This window comes from Dermacentor andersoni, chromosome 8, assembly GCF_023375885.2.
Source record: "Dermacentor andersoni chromosome 8, qqDerAnde1_hic_scaffold, whole genome shotgun sequence".
NCBI lineage: Eukaryota > Metazoa > Arthropoda > Arachnida > Ixodida > Ixodidae > Dermacentor > Dermacentor andersoni.
In genome coordinates this window covers 68282588-68299807 of record NC_092821.1, presented here as the reverse complement: position 1 = coordinate 68299807, position 17220 = coordinate 68282588, and the positions used below count along the sequence as shown (strand labels likewise).

The 17220-nt window shown below is 45.0% G+C and overlaps 1 pseudogene; it reads left to right on the top strand.

Moving 5' to 3' along the window:
- The first annotated feature begins 7765 nt into the window (after positions 1–7765).
- LOC140212964 (uncharacterized) lies at positions 7766–16357 on the top strand (annotated as a pseudogene).
- Positions 16358–17220: the final 863 nt, after the last annotated feature.

The window sequence follows — 17220 nt, the reverse complement described above, 5'->3', positions numbered from 1 at the left end:
ATACCAATTGCATATTGCCCCTAACCGATCGGTTGGAGTCTGTGAAAATACACTGCGCAGTTCAGTGTTCTCGCTATTTTTCACAACTTAATGTCATGTGTATCAAATGAAATGCAATAAAGCGAGTGACTCAAGTATGCGTACTATGAACTCGTATGCTCAAGTCACTAGTGACGTCTATTGACCTATTTTACTTTCACAGCAGCAGCTTTCATTCGTCAATGCCTTCAATTGTGTGAATCAAGCTGTAAACATTTGTGTTACCTCTGCTAACTGATAACGCGGAGTTCTTAGTGATCACTAGTGATGCGCTGACTGCGATGTTGTTCTACTTTCATGGAGGAAAGTGCTATTGATATAAAATTAAACCTCATTCAGACTACGAATGAGCATTTTTCTGCCGCCATTGGTAACTGATGATGCCGGGTGATTCGACATCACTAGTTACAAGCTCAGTTCGATGATTTCGTACTTACATTCAGCATAATATCGTGGGTATCAAATAAAAGTGAGTAGATAAGCAATTTAAGTTTGAGATGCTAGGAATTTGTCACTGGTTAACATGGATCATTTCGTTTGTTATGACAGCGGTAGCCATCAATCGTGCACATAGTCATTGATTTCTCTCAATATCTTCTTGAATAAGCATTCTTTCGGCTAATATTGCTGCCTGATAATCATGAGCGTTTAGCGATCACTAGTGATAAGCTCAGTTTAATGTTCTTAGTAAAGACCAGTGTCATTGGTATCAAAGTAAAAGTAATACAAATGGCGATTCAAGATTAAGAGCTAGGAGATGCTAAGAATGAGTCCCTTAGCATGATCCCGAATCGCTTTCTTTGGTATGAGAGCGCTAGCCATCATTGTCATTTTGCCACGGCTATGAAAGTGTTTCCTCAAATACTTTCCCCTGGTTGAGATATCAGATGTGGTCGAAACGGTGGTGATCACTAGTGATCATGTGAACTTGAATTTCCTCGACTATTTAAAAATCACAGCTTCATGGACATGAAATGAAAGGTCGCTGAAGAGGTGATTCAATAATGTCATTTAGGAACTGAGAAATTTGAAACAGTAGTAAATATCAATAGCGTTTCACCATGATAGCGTGTACTTGTACGCGCTGCCGTCGAGTAGAATAGAGTGTCAATATACCAGCAATTAGCTCAAGAATGTAAAGGATATTGGCGAGTCATTAGCGATAAATAGTGATTTGCACAGTTCCTTGTTATCGGGTATTTGCTATCCTTTAGTGTAAATTTGTCATATTTACAGTCGCTAGCAGGGTAATTGAACTATTGTATGTTGGATTTCATATGCTTTCGTTACTAGAGACGACAAATCACGTCACATTTCCCGTACGTCGCACATATGTAAAGTGCGGTAATGCGCCACGAAGCGAACACAGCGTTGACGGTGTTTGCTATGCGGACGGTAGCTGTGACGCGTACAGTGCGTTTTCCCAAGTCTCACACGTTCAGAGAACGGTGGCTGATTTGAGCATTTGGTATTCCACTTAATTTCTTGATAGGGCGTATATTGTGAAGTAGTAAAAAGGGCGACAACGAAAGACGAAATGCCCAACAGGTCTGGGATGGACACATGCTCGACATGCAATAGGCAAGAACAGCTTTATAACAAGAAAAAGATCACGTCTCATCGGAAGCAAGCATACCCATGTGCGCTGCATTTGTGTTTTGCTTTCATTCATGTAAACACGGACGTACTATGAACAGGGTAGACAATGAATACCAAGTACGTTTGTATTTGTTTCGTTTTAAAGTGTTTTTGTGTAAATAATTCATTTCAGTTAGAGTTTAATTTATGCGTAAATATGGACTTGCATATTGTCATCTCTCTAGGTCATTGCGTGTGGACATCAGTCTTGTCAAGTGTCGTGGACACCCTCTTCCCTATATTCCTGTGTAATTATGTGGGCTCTGTGCGTCGGCTGGATGCGCGCTTGTGTTGAAATGTCCCCGCATTGCTGAGTTTCATAAATGGCTGACAAGACTTGCGAAGTTCGAGGGGCGGTAAAACTTACTTTCGCAACCGCCATGAGCCTGCCATTTCCGTGGTTCGAATTTAAGAGCACCTTCGAATGGCCACAACAGTTTTTTCAGTTTGAGTATTACAGCTTCGCTTCCAGTCGTTCACATGCTACTGCCTAGCTAAAAATAAGAACTTCCCTTTATACTGTATGCTCACAAGAAGTAAGGAGGATCTTCGATACGCTGGGATTTCGACCATCAGAGTGCTTTGATTTCGTAGAGCAAAAGTTCAAGGTAATTTTTATTCATCACCCTCATAATGCGTGTTAACGTGTGAAGTTGGATCACCGAATGTAAGAAGGAGAACCGGAGTATAAGTGATATTTGTTGAGACTTTCTCGCGCAAATTACGCCGAAGGTACAATATAGCGCAATATTGTTGTGCAATACAGGGTCTGTTATGAAGGAAGTGGGACTGATTTTTTTTATTTTATTCATGAGAATAGCACAACCGATTGGAATTTTTCAACGTAGTACCCTTCCGCACCTACACACTGCTGCCAATAAGTTTTCCAGTTTTCGTACGCCTCCAGAGGCGCCTGGACCGGAACGCTGTTTAGCTCCCTCGTCACGGCCTCTTGAACGTCTCTACCGATCCATGATGATTCCCTTTGAGCGTCCATTTTAGTCTCGGGAGTACAGAAAAGTCTGGCGGGGCCAAGTAGGGGCTGTAGGGAGGCTGAGGCAGCGTTGCCACCTTGTGCTGGGCAAGAAACTCCACTACGCGGAACGCTGTGTGGCTCGGCGAGTTGTCATGGTGCAGCCGCCAATTGTTGGCGATGACTGGGCGGACAGGAACAATGCGTTTTCGCAGTCTTTTGAGGACTTCCACGTAAAAAACTGCATTAACTGTTTGTCCGGGTGGTACGAACTCTGTGGATGACTCGATGCCGATTAAAATGCAAATAGGCATGGACGTTTGCTTGGATTTGCTCATTCGTGCTTTCTTGAGGCTTGGGGAAGAAGGGGTGTGCCATTCTGAGCTTTGCCGCTTGCTCTGCGGGTCCTAATCAAACACCAGGTCTCGTCACCGGTCACTACATTGTCAAAAAAGTCGGGGTCCTCATTCAAATGATGAAGGAGATCCTGGCAGATCGCTTTCCGGTTGGCCTGTTGCCCCTCTCACAACACTCGCGGCACGAACACCGCACACACTTTCTTCATGGCTAAGTTTTCTGTCACGATCTCAAACAGTTGGGTTTCAGGAATGCTCAAGTCATCAGCAATTATTCTGATACTCATCCTACGATCAGTGTTCAGTACTTTTTTCACTCGCGACACATTTTTGTTGGTCTTGCTGGTCGAAGGGCGTCCAAAGCGGCCGTCGTCTTCCACTCTTTCCCTACCTTCGCGCAACAGCTTCTGCCACTCAAAAACACCTGATCTACCCATGGCAGCATCACCGTAGGCCTCCTTAATCATGTCGTAAGTCTCTTTGCCCATTTTACCAAGCTTTACGCAAAATTTGATCACGTATCGCTGATCCAGTAAACGCTCCATGATGCTCCGTGACGAAGCGTTTCGACAGGGTTTCACAGTACAAGCAACCTGCTCTTTTCAACGTTTGAGAGCCGACTGCCGATGTTTCTCAGCGTTCCCAATATCCTCCTTCACCGATCCTGCGCGCGCAGACCGCCTCTCGTCCGCTCGTTTGTCCAGGAAAACAGTCCTACTACTTTCAGAACAGACCCTGTATAGCACAATATAGTGCAATATTGCGTTAGAGCAGAGCTTAATAACCTCAGAAAGAGATCGGCTTCCGGTCCGGACTGGATAACGAATACAGCTCTCAGGAATCCAGACAATGAGTCTATCATCGCACTGACCAAATACATGAACCAGGTGTGGGAGAAGGGAGAACTCCCAAGGACGTGGAAACATGCGGACGTAGTCTTTATTCCAAAGCCAGGCAAAGTACCCGGCTTGAATAGCATGCGACCAATCTCCCTCAGTGCGTGTGTAGAGAAATTGATGGAGCATGTTGTTCAAACGAGACTGACCAGGTACACGGAGGAGAACGATCTCTGGCCGCATAATACGGTTGGATTGAGGCCAGGGCACAGTACACAAGACGTCATGCTCAGTCTTAAGCATGACATTCTAGACCGATACGACTCAACTGACAACAGGGCGATCCTAGGTCTCGACTTCACTAAGGCATTTGACAACGTTAGCCACAATGCTATCTTTGCAGGCCTCTATGAGGTAGGTGTGAGACATAGGGCATATGCATACATAGAAGACTTTCTGTCACAGAGGGAGGCGAATATGAAATTTCTGGATTTAAGGTTTCCTCCCATCACACTGAAGAGCAAGGCGACCCCGCAAGGTTCGGTGCTATCACTCTTCCTATTTAACATAGCGATTATGGGTCTCCCGGCGGAACTCGGTAAGATTAAATCGATAAGATTTAGCATGTACGCGGATGTGAACATCTGGATTAACAGTGGAAGTGACGCAGCCATCGAACTTAAACTACAGATAGCGGTGAATATGATGGTAGAGTATGCGGCCAGGAGAGGCTTGGCGTGCTCGCCACAGAAATTAGAGCTATTAATCATTGAGTCAAAACATCAAAGGGCACACGCTGGGAGCCGCAGACCCATCAATGTTTTCGTAAGCGGAACTGAGGTTCCCAAGGTGGAGGAAATCGGAATCTGGGCATGTAAATCCAGAGCAGTGAATGCAAGGACTCATGCAAGCCTTAATTGCAATAACGTATGGCACATCGTATCTTGTGTTTAAACAAAAACAAAAATAGAAAATAGATGCGATCATTAGGAAGGGTGTTAAGAGAGCCCTAGGGCTCCCAGACTCGACCTCGACACGCTAGTTGAGCTCGCTGAGGCAGTACGAGTGTCTCAGTTGGAAAGACTAGGCCAGTCCAAGACAGGGAGAAAAAGCATGGGATGGGTATGAATACAATGCGTCGACTGGCAAGAATCACATTCCGTTGGACGTGCGTAAACTATTCCAAATCGCCCCCCTACCTAAATATATGCGTCCTACCAACAACAAAGAGAGGCGAGCTCGCAGGGCTAAGGCTCTAGTAAATAAACTTAAAAACACACGAGTGAATAAAGTAGCGTACGTGGACGCCACTTGCGGCAAAGACGGGGCTGCGTTATCGAAGGTGGTTGATGTCGACAGGCGCGTTAAGACAGCGTGCTCCACGTGCACCAGGGACGCCTGTACAGCCCAGGAGGTTGCAGTAGCGCTTACTTGTGCGGGTACAAAAGCGGGAGTGATGTTATGCGACAGCAAATTAGCTGTCCGAGATTTTAGCAAAGGGAGAATCTTCGAAGAGGCCCTCCAAATTCTACTCAAAATCCCTCCTAGAAGGGACATAACTTTTCTTTGAGTTCCGGCCCTTGAAGAAGTCACAGGTAACGAAGCCGCTCACGAGCTCGCCTGAGCACTCTACCACCAGGCAAGTCTAGAGCAGCCAGTTCAAGGGATCCAAGATAACATCATCACATACGGGGACATCATGGATGATTACAAAGCCGAAAGAAGAATCTACCTCCGCATCGGTCTCGCTCACTGTGGAGGACGCTCGCATTTGGCGGCGCCTCCAGGGAAACAATTATACATCACCATATTGGATCTACTTAACTCAGACGAGGGACTATAACGACGCGCTCTGCAAAATTTGTTGGGAGAAAGGTACGTTAGACCTTGTAATATGGGAGTGTGCTGACTCCCCAGGGGTCAAGGGAAAGATTGAGAGTAGAGAAGCCTGGGAGGTCTTGCTTGAGAGCGAGGCCGAAGATGACTGGCGTCGAGCAATCCGCCTGGCCGTTAACGCCGTGAAGATTCACCATCCTCAACGCACGGGGACTGATTCGTCCTACCTACGTGTAGGGTAAGATGGGGGCACCCCAGCTTGGTGGAATAATAAAGTTTTCAATCAGTCAATAGCGCAAGCGATTTCTTGCAGGGCACCAGCAAAGCACTCGTCTGTTGGCTGTCATCGCGATCGTCTGGACATCGTAAATCAGACACTTCTACATAACGGGTAAAAAGAAGACGCTAAAAGCTTCGATCTTGGAATTATGTCAGCTTCTTGTACAAAAGATAAATTTGTGAACTAGCATTCAAGAGGAAAGACTACCATTCCAACTAAAACAGACGACGTGCTTTTGCATCTGTCAGGGGCGCTACGCTTCCGTGCAGACGACAGCCAGATCACAAGCGTCGGTCAAAGTGTGACCGTTGTGAGTGGCGTACGTCAACTTTTATTATGCAAATTATATATTTTGAACATTGGTACCATGGAGGAAGACAACGTACGAGCAGCTGGACAACCAATAAAGATGCCTGATGAAGGGAAGACCAACTACGCTCGCGTTTCTGCCAGGGATCGTTTCCACATCATGGATGCGCACCGATGATATGGCGACTTGACGCACCTGGCCCAAACTCTGGGAACAGAAGAAGACTGTGCACTCTATTGCTGCAACAGGTCGAAAAACGGCCAAGAAACGCGGTGGCTCGTCAAAGAAACTTTGCCGAGAATTTCACGCCGTGCGTGAAATTGTAGAAAAGAGTCCATCCATTACGCTTATGCAAATACGGAAGTCCTTAACAGAGAAGTTTCCTGGTACTAATATCAGCAAGTGGACCATTGATCGACTTCCAGGTGGCCATCGCTATACATCTAACTCAGAGGCCGGTTGACCGTAACCCTCCTGATGTCATTGACGAGCGCCGCAAGTTTGCTCAATGGCTTCAAAATGAGTGGACCGCAGTCATGCGGTACATTAGTGACGTGGTGCCCCAGGTACTCGTCTTGTAACCAGCACAAAGGCCGCAACTATAAATGTTTTGGCTTTCATGTCTGCAAATGGCATTCTGTATTCAACGAATTTCTCGACGAGGTGTCCAAGAAGGTTCATAATCAGGAGCCTGGCGCTGAAGCAGTGCTGAGGAGGTTGTCCTCGCCACCAATGAATACTCAGTGAAGCGGCTGCCGCTGTACAGCGCATTCTTCAATCCAATCGAAGAAGTGTTTGCGAAGTTGAAGGATGGTTTCAAGGCTCTCCTAGTCTTGAGACCAGGCTAGAACACCACTGGGCATCTCCAAGAAACAGCATCGCTGGGCATTGTTGATTGAGGTCGCGGGAGAGTCAATGCAGCATATCCTGCGAGTAGAGCGCGCTGCTTACGACAGGCACAACTACAATTTTGTGCAAGCTGTCCTAGAGTGCCACGATATGTGAAAACGCCTCAGTGCGACACGCAAAGGAAAGTGAATAGTCTTCCAGCAGAGTGCTTTGTGTTGATATTATTAAAGTTTGTCTCTCCCAGAGCTACTCATAGTTTTTACAGTTCTCATTTGCTTGAGCGTGTTTCAAAAGCGTCGCTGATGCAGCGCGGGTCATCAATCCGCCTTTTGAATGTCTGTGTGGCGCCCTCACGCGGACACTGCGAGAAACGAAATGTACTGCATTGGCTGACCGCTGTTGCTGCGTAGTACGGTGTAGCCTGGTGTTGCGACGCCTGGTGTTGCGTGGACCAAACGACCAAACTAGATCAAGATGCCCAACGAAAAGCAGCTGAGTGCTTTCATGGAGGTATGTGGATCGAGGTTCGCAAGACAAACTGCGAAAGGAAAGAAATTCACCGAAGAGGGCTATGTGCGTATCATCATGTTCGATGACTTCTGTTCCACATCGCCGTATAGACTCCTTCGGAGTATATGTCTACCGTCAATGAAAGGCGGCTACTACATCGTGCATGTGGTCGTGGAGAAGAGAACAGGCGAGGCCACTGCCTCTTCCCAGCCGGGTGAGTATAAGTTTTGTTTATCATGGATTACAGTATGTTCATAAGTACTGATTCTCTGATTTCTCCGTTCCGTGTCATCCTTAGGCCAAACTTTGGAGTTTACTGTGTTTCCAGTACATGGACGCGCTGAACAATGCACAGACTGGAACGGGATACTCGAAGCCTGTGACTGCAGGCGCTGTTCGCGGCGCTGGTGAATGCTGGGTGATAGCTCATTTCATTTCATTTTTATCACAACGCATCAGAAATGGCCTTGCTTTCATCGTATGCCCCGATGCGTCGGCTTGGTGACCCCGGCACCCACCGGTAGCGCAATAAATCGCCGGCAAGCTATGTTCTCCGATGTTGCGTTTCAATCGCTGTGCACCTAATACTTCGGCGTGTTCGATGCGCGCACCTCGAGGATACAGCCGTGCCACCTACGTAGTGTTTGCCGGCCTGCACCTCACATACGATTCATCAACTTTCGGCCAGCCGGTGCCGAGGTAGAGCGGCATGCCATTCTTGTTAATCTCATTTGCGCCGTCAGCGGCACTTACGAAAAATCGGGTACCTTTTTTAAAGCCAGCGTTCAATCGCTCTGTGTACTGCAGTATTTTACATAAGACTCGTAGTTTGTTCTTACTGCAGTCAAGTTTGGCAAGGTCTCATAGTCCTTGTGCGCAACACTGCCGTGACGACATGCATAGTGAAGCACAGTCAATCATAATGGGTGAAGTTGTGCCCAATATCACTATTGCAAAACGTGTCCAGGCTGTCTGATGCACGTCGCCCAGCTGTTGCTCTACATTGAATGCCTTGCAGATCAGAACTAATAATATACATTGTTATCGTAATTTTTGCAGCGTCACTGGAAGCTGCCAGCACGTTGTTGGTCTGCTGCTCACAGGGAGCAACCTGGCACCACATGGAGACGCAACATGCGCGGTGGTCCCCTGTGCATGGATTGTGCCCCCTCAAGGTAAGAAAAACGCTGTACGCTACCGGGTTACGTTCCTCTTGCCTGTCTTTGAAACGCATGCATTTCTGACTAAATTAATTTAAATAGAAGTCCTTGCTGTAGTCAGTTATGCGCTCTGCATCTACCCTGTCTGCATATTTCCCATAGAGAAGTTCTTGCCTATTTTGTAGCAGAGACGACAGTACAGTCGAAATCTTAGTTGACTATACCTTCAGCAAGAATATTAACTCCTTCAGTCAAACACTATATCTTGGTAATATAGCAGTTGCTGGAGATAGTTTTTACTTTTTAACGGTTTTTGCACTTTTAGTCTCTTTTCAGCTAAAAAGCAAGAACCAAGCGTGGCGCTTACGGAAGTTCATTTTGAAAGAAACAGGAGCAAGAAGAAAGTTTATGATCCTACACCTGGGCTGTTGCCAGCTGCTCGGACTGTTGCCAGCCCCCTGAGCCTCGATGATAGGCCAGTCATTTCAGAAGGCACAATGGGCCAGGCAGAGAATGAGAACTGGCGTCAAGAATTGTACGACTCACGACATCAGTGTTTAAGAAGTTGCCGTGGTGCAGAAAGCCTGATGGTGCCGTAAGGGACGTAATGTATCCTCGCCAAGTCAGCACCGAAGCCATGCGATATAACAGGATTCACGAGGAATATGCTGTTAAGCATATGAAGAAATAATGGCATGCAGGGACAGATACGTAACTACTGCGTATAGTGGACTGCATGTTCATCTCCAGCATCCATTTATTGCTGCCTCTCCCGACAGACTTGTCTCTGAAGGGAAGGACACTCGTCTTCTAGAGGTGAACTGCCCATTCTCTTTCAAAGGCACATCTGCAAAGTGTTGTTTGGAAGTAACTGTTGACAATGTGGAACTGCAAAAAAAAAATCACGCATGTTGTTATCAGATAGAAGGCATGATGGATGTCACAGGTATGAAGTGGTGTAACTTCGTAATATGGACAAATGCCGTAAGTGTAGCAGCCTTAAAACATGTGGAGAGGACTACCTCTGACGAAGTACTGTGGTGTACGGAAATTGTACCTCGGTTGTTAAATTTCTATGGGCATTGCATAGTGCCAGAGCAGCTCACTCATAGAGTAAGCAGATGACTCCCTCTTTACATTAAATAAAAATATGTTGGGTACAAAAAACACTGCATATTCCACCAATTTTCGCTAATGCATATTCACTAGACCTGTGCAAAATATTAAAACAATATTAGAAAGTCAAAAATCGCTCGCTAAAGTTGCTCCACTACATGCCACGACCAAAATGAGCATCTTTTTTCTCGAGCACTCCACATTACAGAAGCAACGTCAGCAGTGTGCGTGTATTATCATCCTCAGCCTAGATCATCATTAACATCAGCCTATATTAAGTCCACTGGAGGACGAAGGCCTCTCCCTGCGATCTGGAATTACCCCTGTCCTGCGCCAACCGATTCCAACTTCCGCCTGCGAATTTCTTCATTTCATCACCCCACCTAGTCTTCTGCCGTCCTCCACTGCTCCATTTCTCTTAATGTCAGTTTGAATATTTGCTATCCCCGTTTGCTCTCTGATCCACACAGCTCTCTTCCTGTCTCTTAACGTTGCGCCTATCATTTTTCGTTCCATCGCTCTTTGCGCAGTCCTTGTTTTCGAGCATCCTTGTCAGTCTTCCAGTTTCTGCCCCATATGTCAGAACCGGTAGCATGCACTGATTGTACACATTTCTTTCTAGTAATGATGGTTAGCCTCCAGTGAGGATCTGATAGTGTCTGCCGTATGCGTTACAGCCCAGTTTTATTCCTCTGTAAACTTCCTTCTTATAATCGGGATCCCTGCGAGTAGTTCACCTAGGTAAACACATTGCTTCGCAGACCCACTGCTACAGAACAGGACAACGTCATCTCCAAACCGAAGGTTGCTGAGATATTCACCGCTGATCCTTACTCCTAAGCCGTCTCAATTTAATAGCTTAACTACATCTTCCAAGCATGCAGTGAATAGCATTGGAGACATTGTGTCTCCTTGTCTGACCCCTTTCTTTGTAGGTATCTTTTTTCTTGTGGAGAATTCAGGTAGCTGTGAAATCTTTGCAGGTATTTTTCAATACATCTACGTAAGCTTCCTGTACTTCTTGATTACGCAATGCCTCTATGACTGCTGGTATCTCTACTGAATCAAATGCCTTTTCGTAGTCACTCGAAGACATATAGAGAGGCTGATTGTACTCTGAAGATTTCTAGATTACCTGATTGATTACATGGATGTGATACATTGCATTCTATCCCTTCCTGAAGCCCGCCTGTTTCTTTATTTTACTGAAGTCAAGTGTTGCCCTTATAGTATTGGAAATTATCTTGGTGAATATTTTACGCAATACTGGAAGTTAGCTAATGGGCCTATAATTTTTCAATTCTATAACGCCTCCCTTTTTGCAGATTAGTGTAATGTTGGCATTCTTCCAGTTCTCTGGGACCCTTGAAGTCGTGAGACAAGCATGATGTCTCCTCCATCTTTGAATAAATCGACTGGTAGTCCATCTTCTCCTGCCGATTTTCCCCATTTCATGTCTTGCAAGGCCTTTCTAACTTCATGGCTAGGTATAGAAGCTTTGTAACCTGCTCAATACTACTTCCATTGGATGTATCCTGGCTGCTCTGGGTAGTGTGCATGTTGGTATAGAATTTTTCCGCTGCTTTTACTATATCTTCGAAATTGCTGATTATATTACCCTGCTTATCTTTCAGCGCATACATCTTGGCTTGTCCTAAGCCAAGTTTTCTTCTCACTGATCCCATGCTGCGTCCGTTTTTTACTGCTTCCTCAGTCTTTCTTACGTTAGAGTTCCGAATATCCTTTATTTTCGCCTTGTTGATCAGTTTTGACAATTCCGTAAATTGTATCTGATGTCTTTAGTTGGACAGTTTCATTATTTGTATTTTCTTTATTAGGTCCTTCGTTGGTTGGGAGGACTTCCCTACTGGTTGCCTTGGTGCGTTACCTCGTACTTCAATTGCTGCTTATGAAGCCAGTCTAGTTACGGTTTGATTCATTCTCTCTGTGTTAGCTTCATCTCGCTGTACTAAGGCTTCATATTTGTTTGCAAGTACCAGCCTGAATTGGTCGGCCTTTACCCTTACTGCGTCTAGGTTGGCATGCTTCTTCTTGACCAGTTTTACTCTTTCTCTTTCGAAATTGAGGTGAATCCTGGACCTCACTAACCTATGATCACTGCACTTTACCCTACGTAACACTTCTACATCCTGCACTATGGTGGGATCGGCAGAAAGTATGAAATCAATTTGATTCCTTGTTTCACCATTAGGGCTTTTCCAAGTCCACTTTTTGTTGCTACGCTTTCTGAAGATGTTCATTATTCGCAGCTTTTTCGTTTCCGCAAATTCTACCAATATCTCTCCTGTGGTGTTTGTAGAATCGACGCCGTAGTTTCCAATTCCTTGTTCGCCAGCCTGCTTTCCGCCCACTTTTGCATTGAAGTCGCCCTTTACTACAGTATACTTAGTTTGCACTTTTCTCATGGCTAATTCCATATCTTCATAAAACTGATCTACTTCATCATCATGACTGGAGGTTGGAGCGTAGCCTTTTGCGACCTTTAATCTATACCTCTTATTAAGTTTATCACGACTGCTGCTGCCCTCTCATTAATGCTGTAGAATTCATCAATGTTGCCCGCTATGTCTTTATGTATTAGGAATCCTACCCCCGTATTGCTTCCTATCTGGGAGTCCTCTATAGCAGAGGACGTGGCCTTTAGTCAGTACTGGATAAGTCTCATCAGTTCTAACCTCACTAAGGCGTCCCTAGCTGCAACGCCTTGTAAGAGCTAAGAGGTCAATGACAGTTACCCAGTGACGCTGCCAGCCAAAAGTAGCTGAACTTTTTAACTTCGTGGAAGGACAATGCCTTCGATAGGTTTAAGTGAAGTGCAATACATGCTGGTTTTCCTGCACCTAAAAGGATTGCGGAGTTGTGTATCTTCCTGATGGAATTTTTTACTCATAAAAAATGTGTTTACAGAAATTTACTGCCCTGAAATGGGGGCAAGTGTGGAGTTTAGCAATGAGTATACCAGCGTGCGGAATAGTGTTTATTCATGCCGACTGAGTTAAAATGCGTGTCTTATAAAGCAATTGTCATTACAACTCCGGTGCGTCCTCAGCTTGAATACGCTTGTTCGGTCTGGTCTCCTCAAAAATACCTCATTTATTCGTTGGGGACCGTTCAAAATAGAGCATGTCGTTTTATGTCAAATAACTAGAGTAAACAGTCCAGTACAAGATTAGTTAAGCACGAATTTTTGCTGCAACCCTTGGACATTGGCCGTGACATTGCTTTGCTATCCCTATTTCATAAAATCATATATTCTTCTCGATTAGCAGCAACAGGCCTGAAACAACCGTACCTCACATCACACAGACTAACTACACTTAATCTAGCTATGACCGCATTTACGGCACAACAAATGCCTTTAACAACTCTGCGCTTCAACATACCATCGTTTATGAAACTATCTTCCGGATCATATTGCCTCCTAGTCTACGATATTTTCCACCAGTTGTTTTGCAAACCTAGACAAGTAGACACGCTGCATGGCCACCGTGGTATTCATAACTGTGTGCTTGTTCTTCCAACGAAGTGATAGTATCGATATTGTTATCATCCTATTATATGTTGGTATTACATAACTTTGTTGTACTTTACTACTCTCTTTACTACTACTGCATCATTTTGTCTTTTGTTCTGTACTATATTGTTTTCCAGAGAAGTGCAGGTATTGATGTTAGACAACAAATTCGTTATTATAGTAAGATGAAGGAACTCTGCCGATGTTGTACTTAATTACATCGTATGTAATATATTTTTGCCCTCAAACGCTCTTCCCGACTCTACCTCGGACAAGTGGGAGAAGTCCCTCAGAAGCTCACTACTGGCTGACCAGCGCCGTCCAGCAAGCTTACGTGGAAGACGCCCGCTACGCCCTAAGCGCGTCCTGCAGGATCATAATAAGGTTTTCCTGTTCAGTCCACTTGTACTACGCCCTTTACACAATGCATCCCACGAGGCCGGCGAGGTATTCCTAAATAAATAACAAAATATATCTGTTACTGTAGCTCTGAAATGCCAGGGAGATCCATTTGGTACATTTATTTGTGCACATAGTGCTGCAATTCTCATGTGCCAGCTACAGTGATCTTCTTGTTATAATATTTCACCACATAGTAGTGACAGTAATGAAGACAAGCATAAGTTGCAATACGTTAAATCTTGTGTACCTCTAAGAATTTGGAGCAGAGTAGCTGCTTAGGATAGCAGTACAGTAACTTGCTGCCTCACTCATGGAGCACTGAACCCACAGTTGAATTAATGCCGACTCGCCCAGCTGTCAATTCTGATGACGAGACAGTTTAGCCCAGATCTTTTCCTGGTATTGTATGCTTTAGTTTGCGTGACAAGTTGCCATGCTATTTCTGCGTATTATGCACGTGGTTAAATGTTACTATACAGGCACTTATCTGGTCGGCACAATCTGTTGCTTTATTTTAGTGCACACTTTATTGTCTCCATCTAGACTACACATTAATTTAATATATTTTGTGTACTCACTGCGGTGGCTGAGTGCCTGATGTAGTGTTGAATACAGCGTCACTTGGTAGGTTCCTGACTTAATTTAGGTGCAGGAAAAATGAAAAAAAAATTTAAGTACTAGAATCATACGCATGTGATCGAAAGTAAGGGGCATCAACTTAATGCAGACCCTCCAATGCCTTCCCTACAAGTTGTGTTGCTTTGGAAGATTAAGCAGTATAACTTATTATTTTAGAAAGTCGCAATGGAATCAGCTTGCGTTATTGCTGAACATTTTCTAATGGAGCGTTCTTATTTAGAATACAGTTGCTCGCCACAAGAGCACAAATCACAGGGTACGTAAATATCCGAAGCACTATGGATAAAGGTGTCAGGGTAAAGCACCGTCGAGGGCTCCGGCTCATAAAAAAGCAAGTGTCAAGTGTTCTCGAAAAGTGATGCTTGTGCAGGTGCCAACAGTGCAGCAACACCATCTGAACAGCAATACATTCTTGAAAACGATTTTGTGAACAGAACCTCCCAAGTGAGCAGAATGCATTAGTGCTGTGGCACGAAGCAGCATGTATGAATGTTCAGGTGAAAATTGGAAGTCGGATTCCGCCGAAGCAAAGAAGCTAATCTTTTCTCCATTGCGGTCTACAGCGCAAGTCCGTCCAGAGGGCATTACCACTTAGTTGAAAACTTGGGCTCTCAAGCATCACATTAGAAGGAACAGCAGTTGGCTCACTGACTGCTCCAGATTTTGAAGCCACATGTCGCATATGTCCCTAAAAGCCACAAGGGTTTGCTCTCCACCCCTATAGGTGTACCAATTATAAATATAGGCAGCGGGGAATATGCTCACTTATGCCTTTGCAGTGACATTGAGCAGACAATGAATGCATGACCTGCCATAAAAGAGGTCAGTCAGGAGCTTCTTCTTTCAGTAAACATTGACGGCCTGCCTCTATACAAAAGTAGCCATAATCAGATTCGGCCCATCCTTGTTCAGCTCAATCTTACATACATAAAGTAGTTGGACCCAGTATTTGCTGCAGGAATTCACTGTGGCACTTGAAAGCCAGACAATCTCTCTGACTACTTGAAGAACTTCCTTGAAGAGTTGAAGACACTAATTTCAGATGTTTTTTTACAAAGCCAAGCATTACAATATTGTGCTGAGAGTAGTACTTTGTGACGCTCCAGCAAAAGCCTATGCTAAGGCTACAAAGTTGTATTCTGGCTATTTCGTATGTGACAAATGTTGCGAGGACGGAGTTTACCTTCGACCTATGACATTTCAAAGCGTTGGCAAGACATTGCGCTCAGATGGATCTTTTGCAGATCAAGCTCAGAAAGAGCACCATAAAGGTGTGTCACTATTTGTCATTATTGACATTCCTGTGGTCACATCCTTTCCCCTCAACTATATGCATTTAGTTTGCCTGGGAGTCGTCAGGAAGTTAATTTCATACTGGTTGAAAGGGCCCTTGTCTGTGCGGATTACATATCGCTTAGTTGTGCAAGCATCCGAATATTTGCACATGTTCAAAAGGCATCAAGGGATTTTGCACAAAACCTCCGACCCCTCGAAACGTTTGAGATGTGGAAAGCCACTGAATTGCGGCATTTCCTCCTGTACTCAGGTCCTGTAGCCTTGAGGTAGGTTTCGCTAAACCACGTGTACGAACACTTTCTGCTGCTGCATGTTGCAATAGCTATTCTTTTCTCACCGTCAATGAACAACTATCTTGACATTGCTGATCAGTTGCTCTGCAAATTTGTTTTGCAGTGCAAGTCCATCTATGAAAATGAGTCTCTAGTTTATATTGCCCATAGCCTTGTTCACTTGTGTAATGCCCGCTGCTTTGGGTACCCTGACTCGTTCAGTTTCTTCACATTTGGGTATTACGTGAAGGACCTGAAGTTCCTTGTAAGATCGGGGAACAAACCTTTGCAACAGTCTGCAACGGAATAAATTAACAGTGTCAAAATAAGTGTCATGCGCTTAAATTGTTGAAGTTGCTCAGTCTGGTGTCCTAGCTTCCTCCAGCCACTAAAGTGGTCCTATCCTTTCATATGCTGGCTGGAATCAGTTCCGTAAAGCAGCTTGGAGAAACAGCATCATCAGCACAAGCATGCCTGACAACTGTCTGTTGGTCACTGAAAACAGAATTGTTCTAATTTGAAATTTTCTTGTATCTGGATCTAGCATACTTATCATTGCCAAGTTTTACAAAATTGAAGGAGATTTTTACATGCATCCATGCAGGTGATCATTGTTGTCGTATTTGTTGTGCAAACTCGGGGTGACTGCCTTAGCACGCTTCTGTTTGGCGACATTATTTGCAAGACCAGCTTCTACCATACAAAGGAAAACATGTATTCTGCCCTTTGTTTCATCATCTTTGAGCAGGCTAAGCTTTTTTTTGGTACAACCGTCAAGAAATATTAACTTTTCGAAGTGAATCTGCGTTTGCCTCTATAACTTCCTTTGCTGCTACGGGCTGCTGTAGACTGCGATCTTGCACAATGGATCACCATGGGTCAGGGCCATTACTTCTTGAGGCGTTGTGGCTGGTACTTCCATGCTACGAGTGGGGCGTCCAGCGTCGTCCTGTAATCCAAGCGGAGCTCGGGTGGTTGGTCCAGTCACAGCTGGATCTCCACCCGTTCAATGGGATGGGGCATCGCGGTGTGTGTGCATAAACCGTGTGACCTAGTCTGGAGTACACTTGCGCCTTGGCAGCTGACGCTGGAGGGTGTGGCGACCCTCTGTAATCCAGCTTCTCGGAGGCCGTGCACGTCGGTCAATGGCAGACAGTAGCACAATGCTAGAGG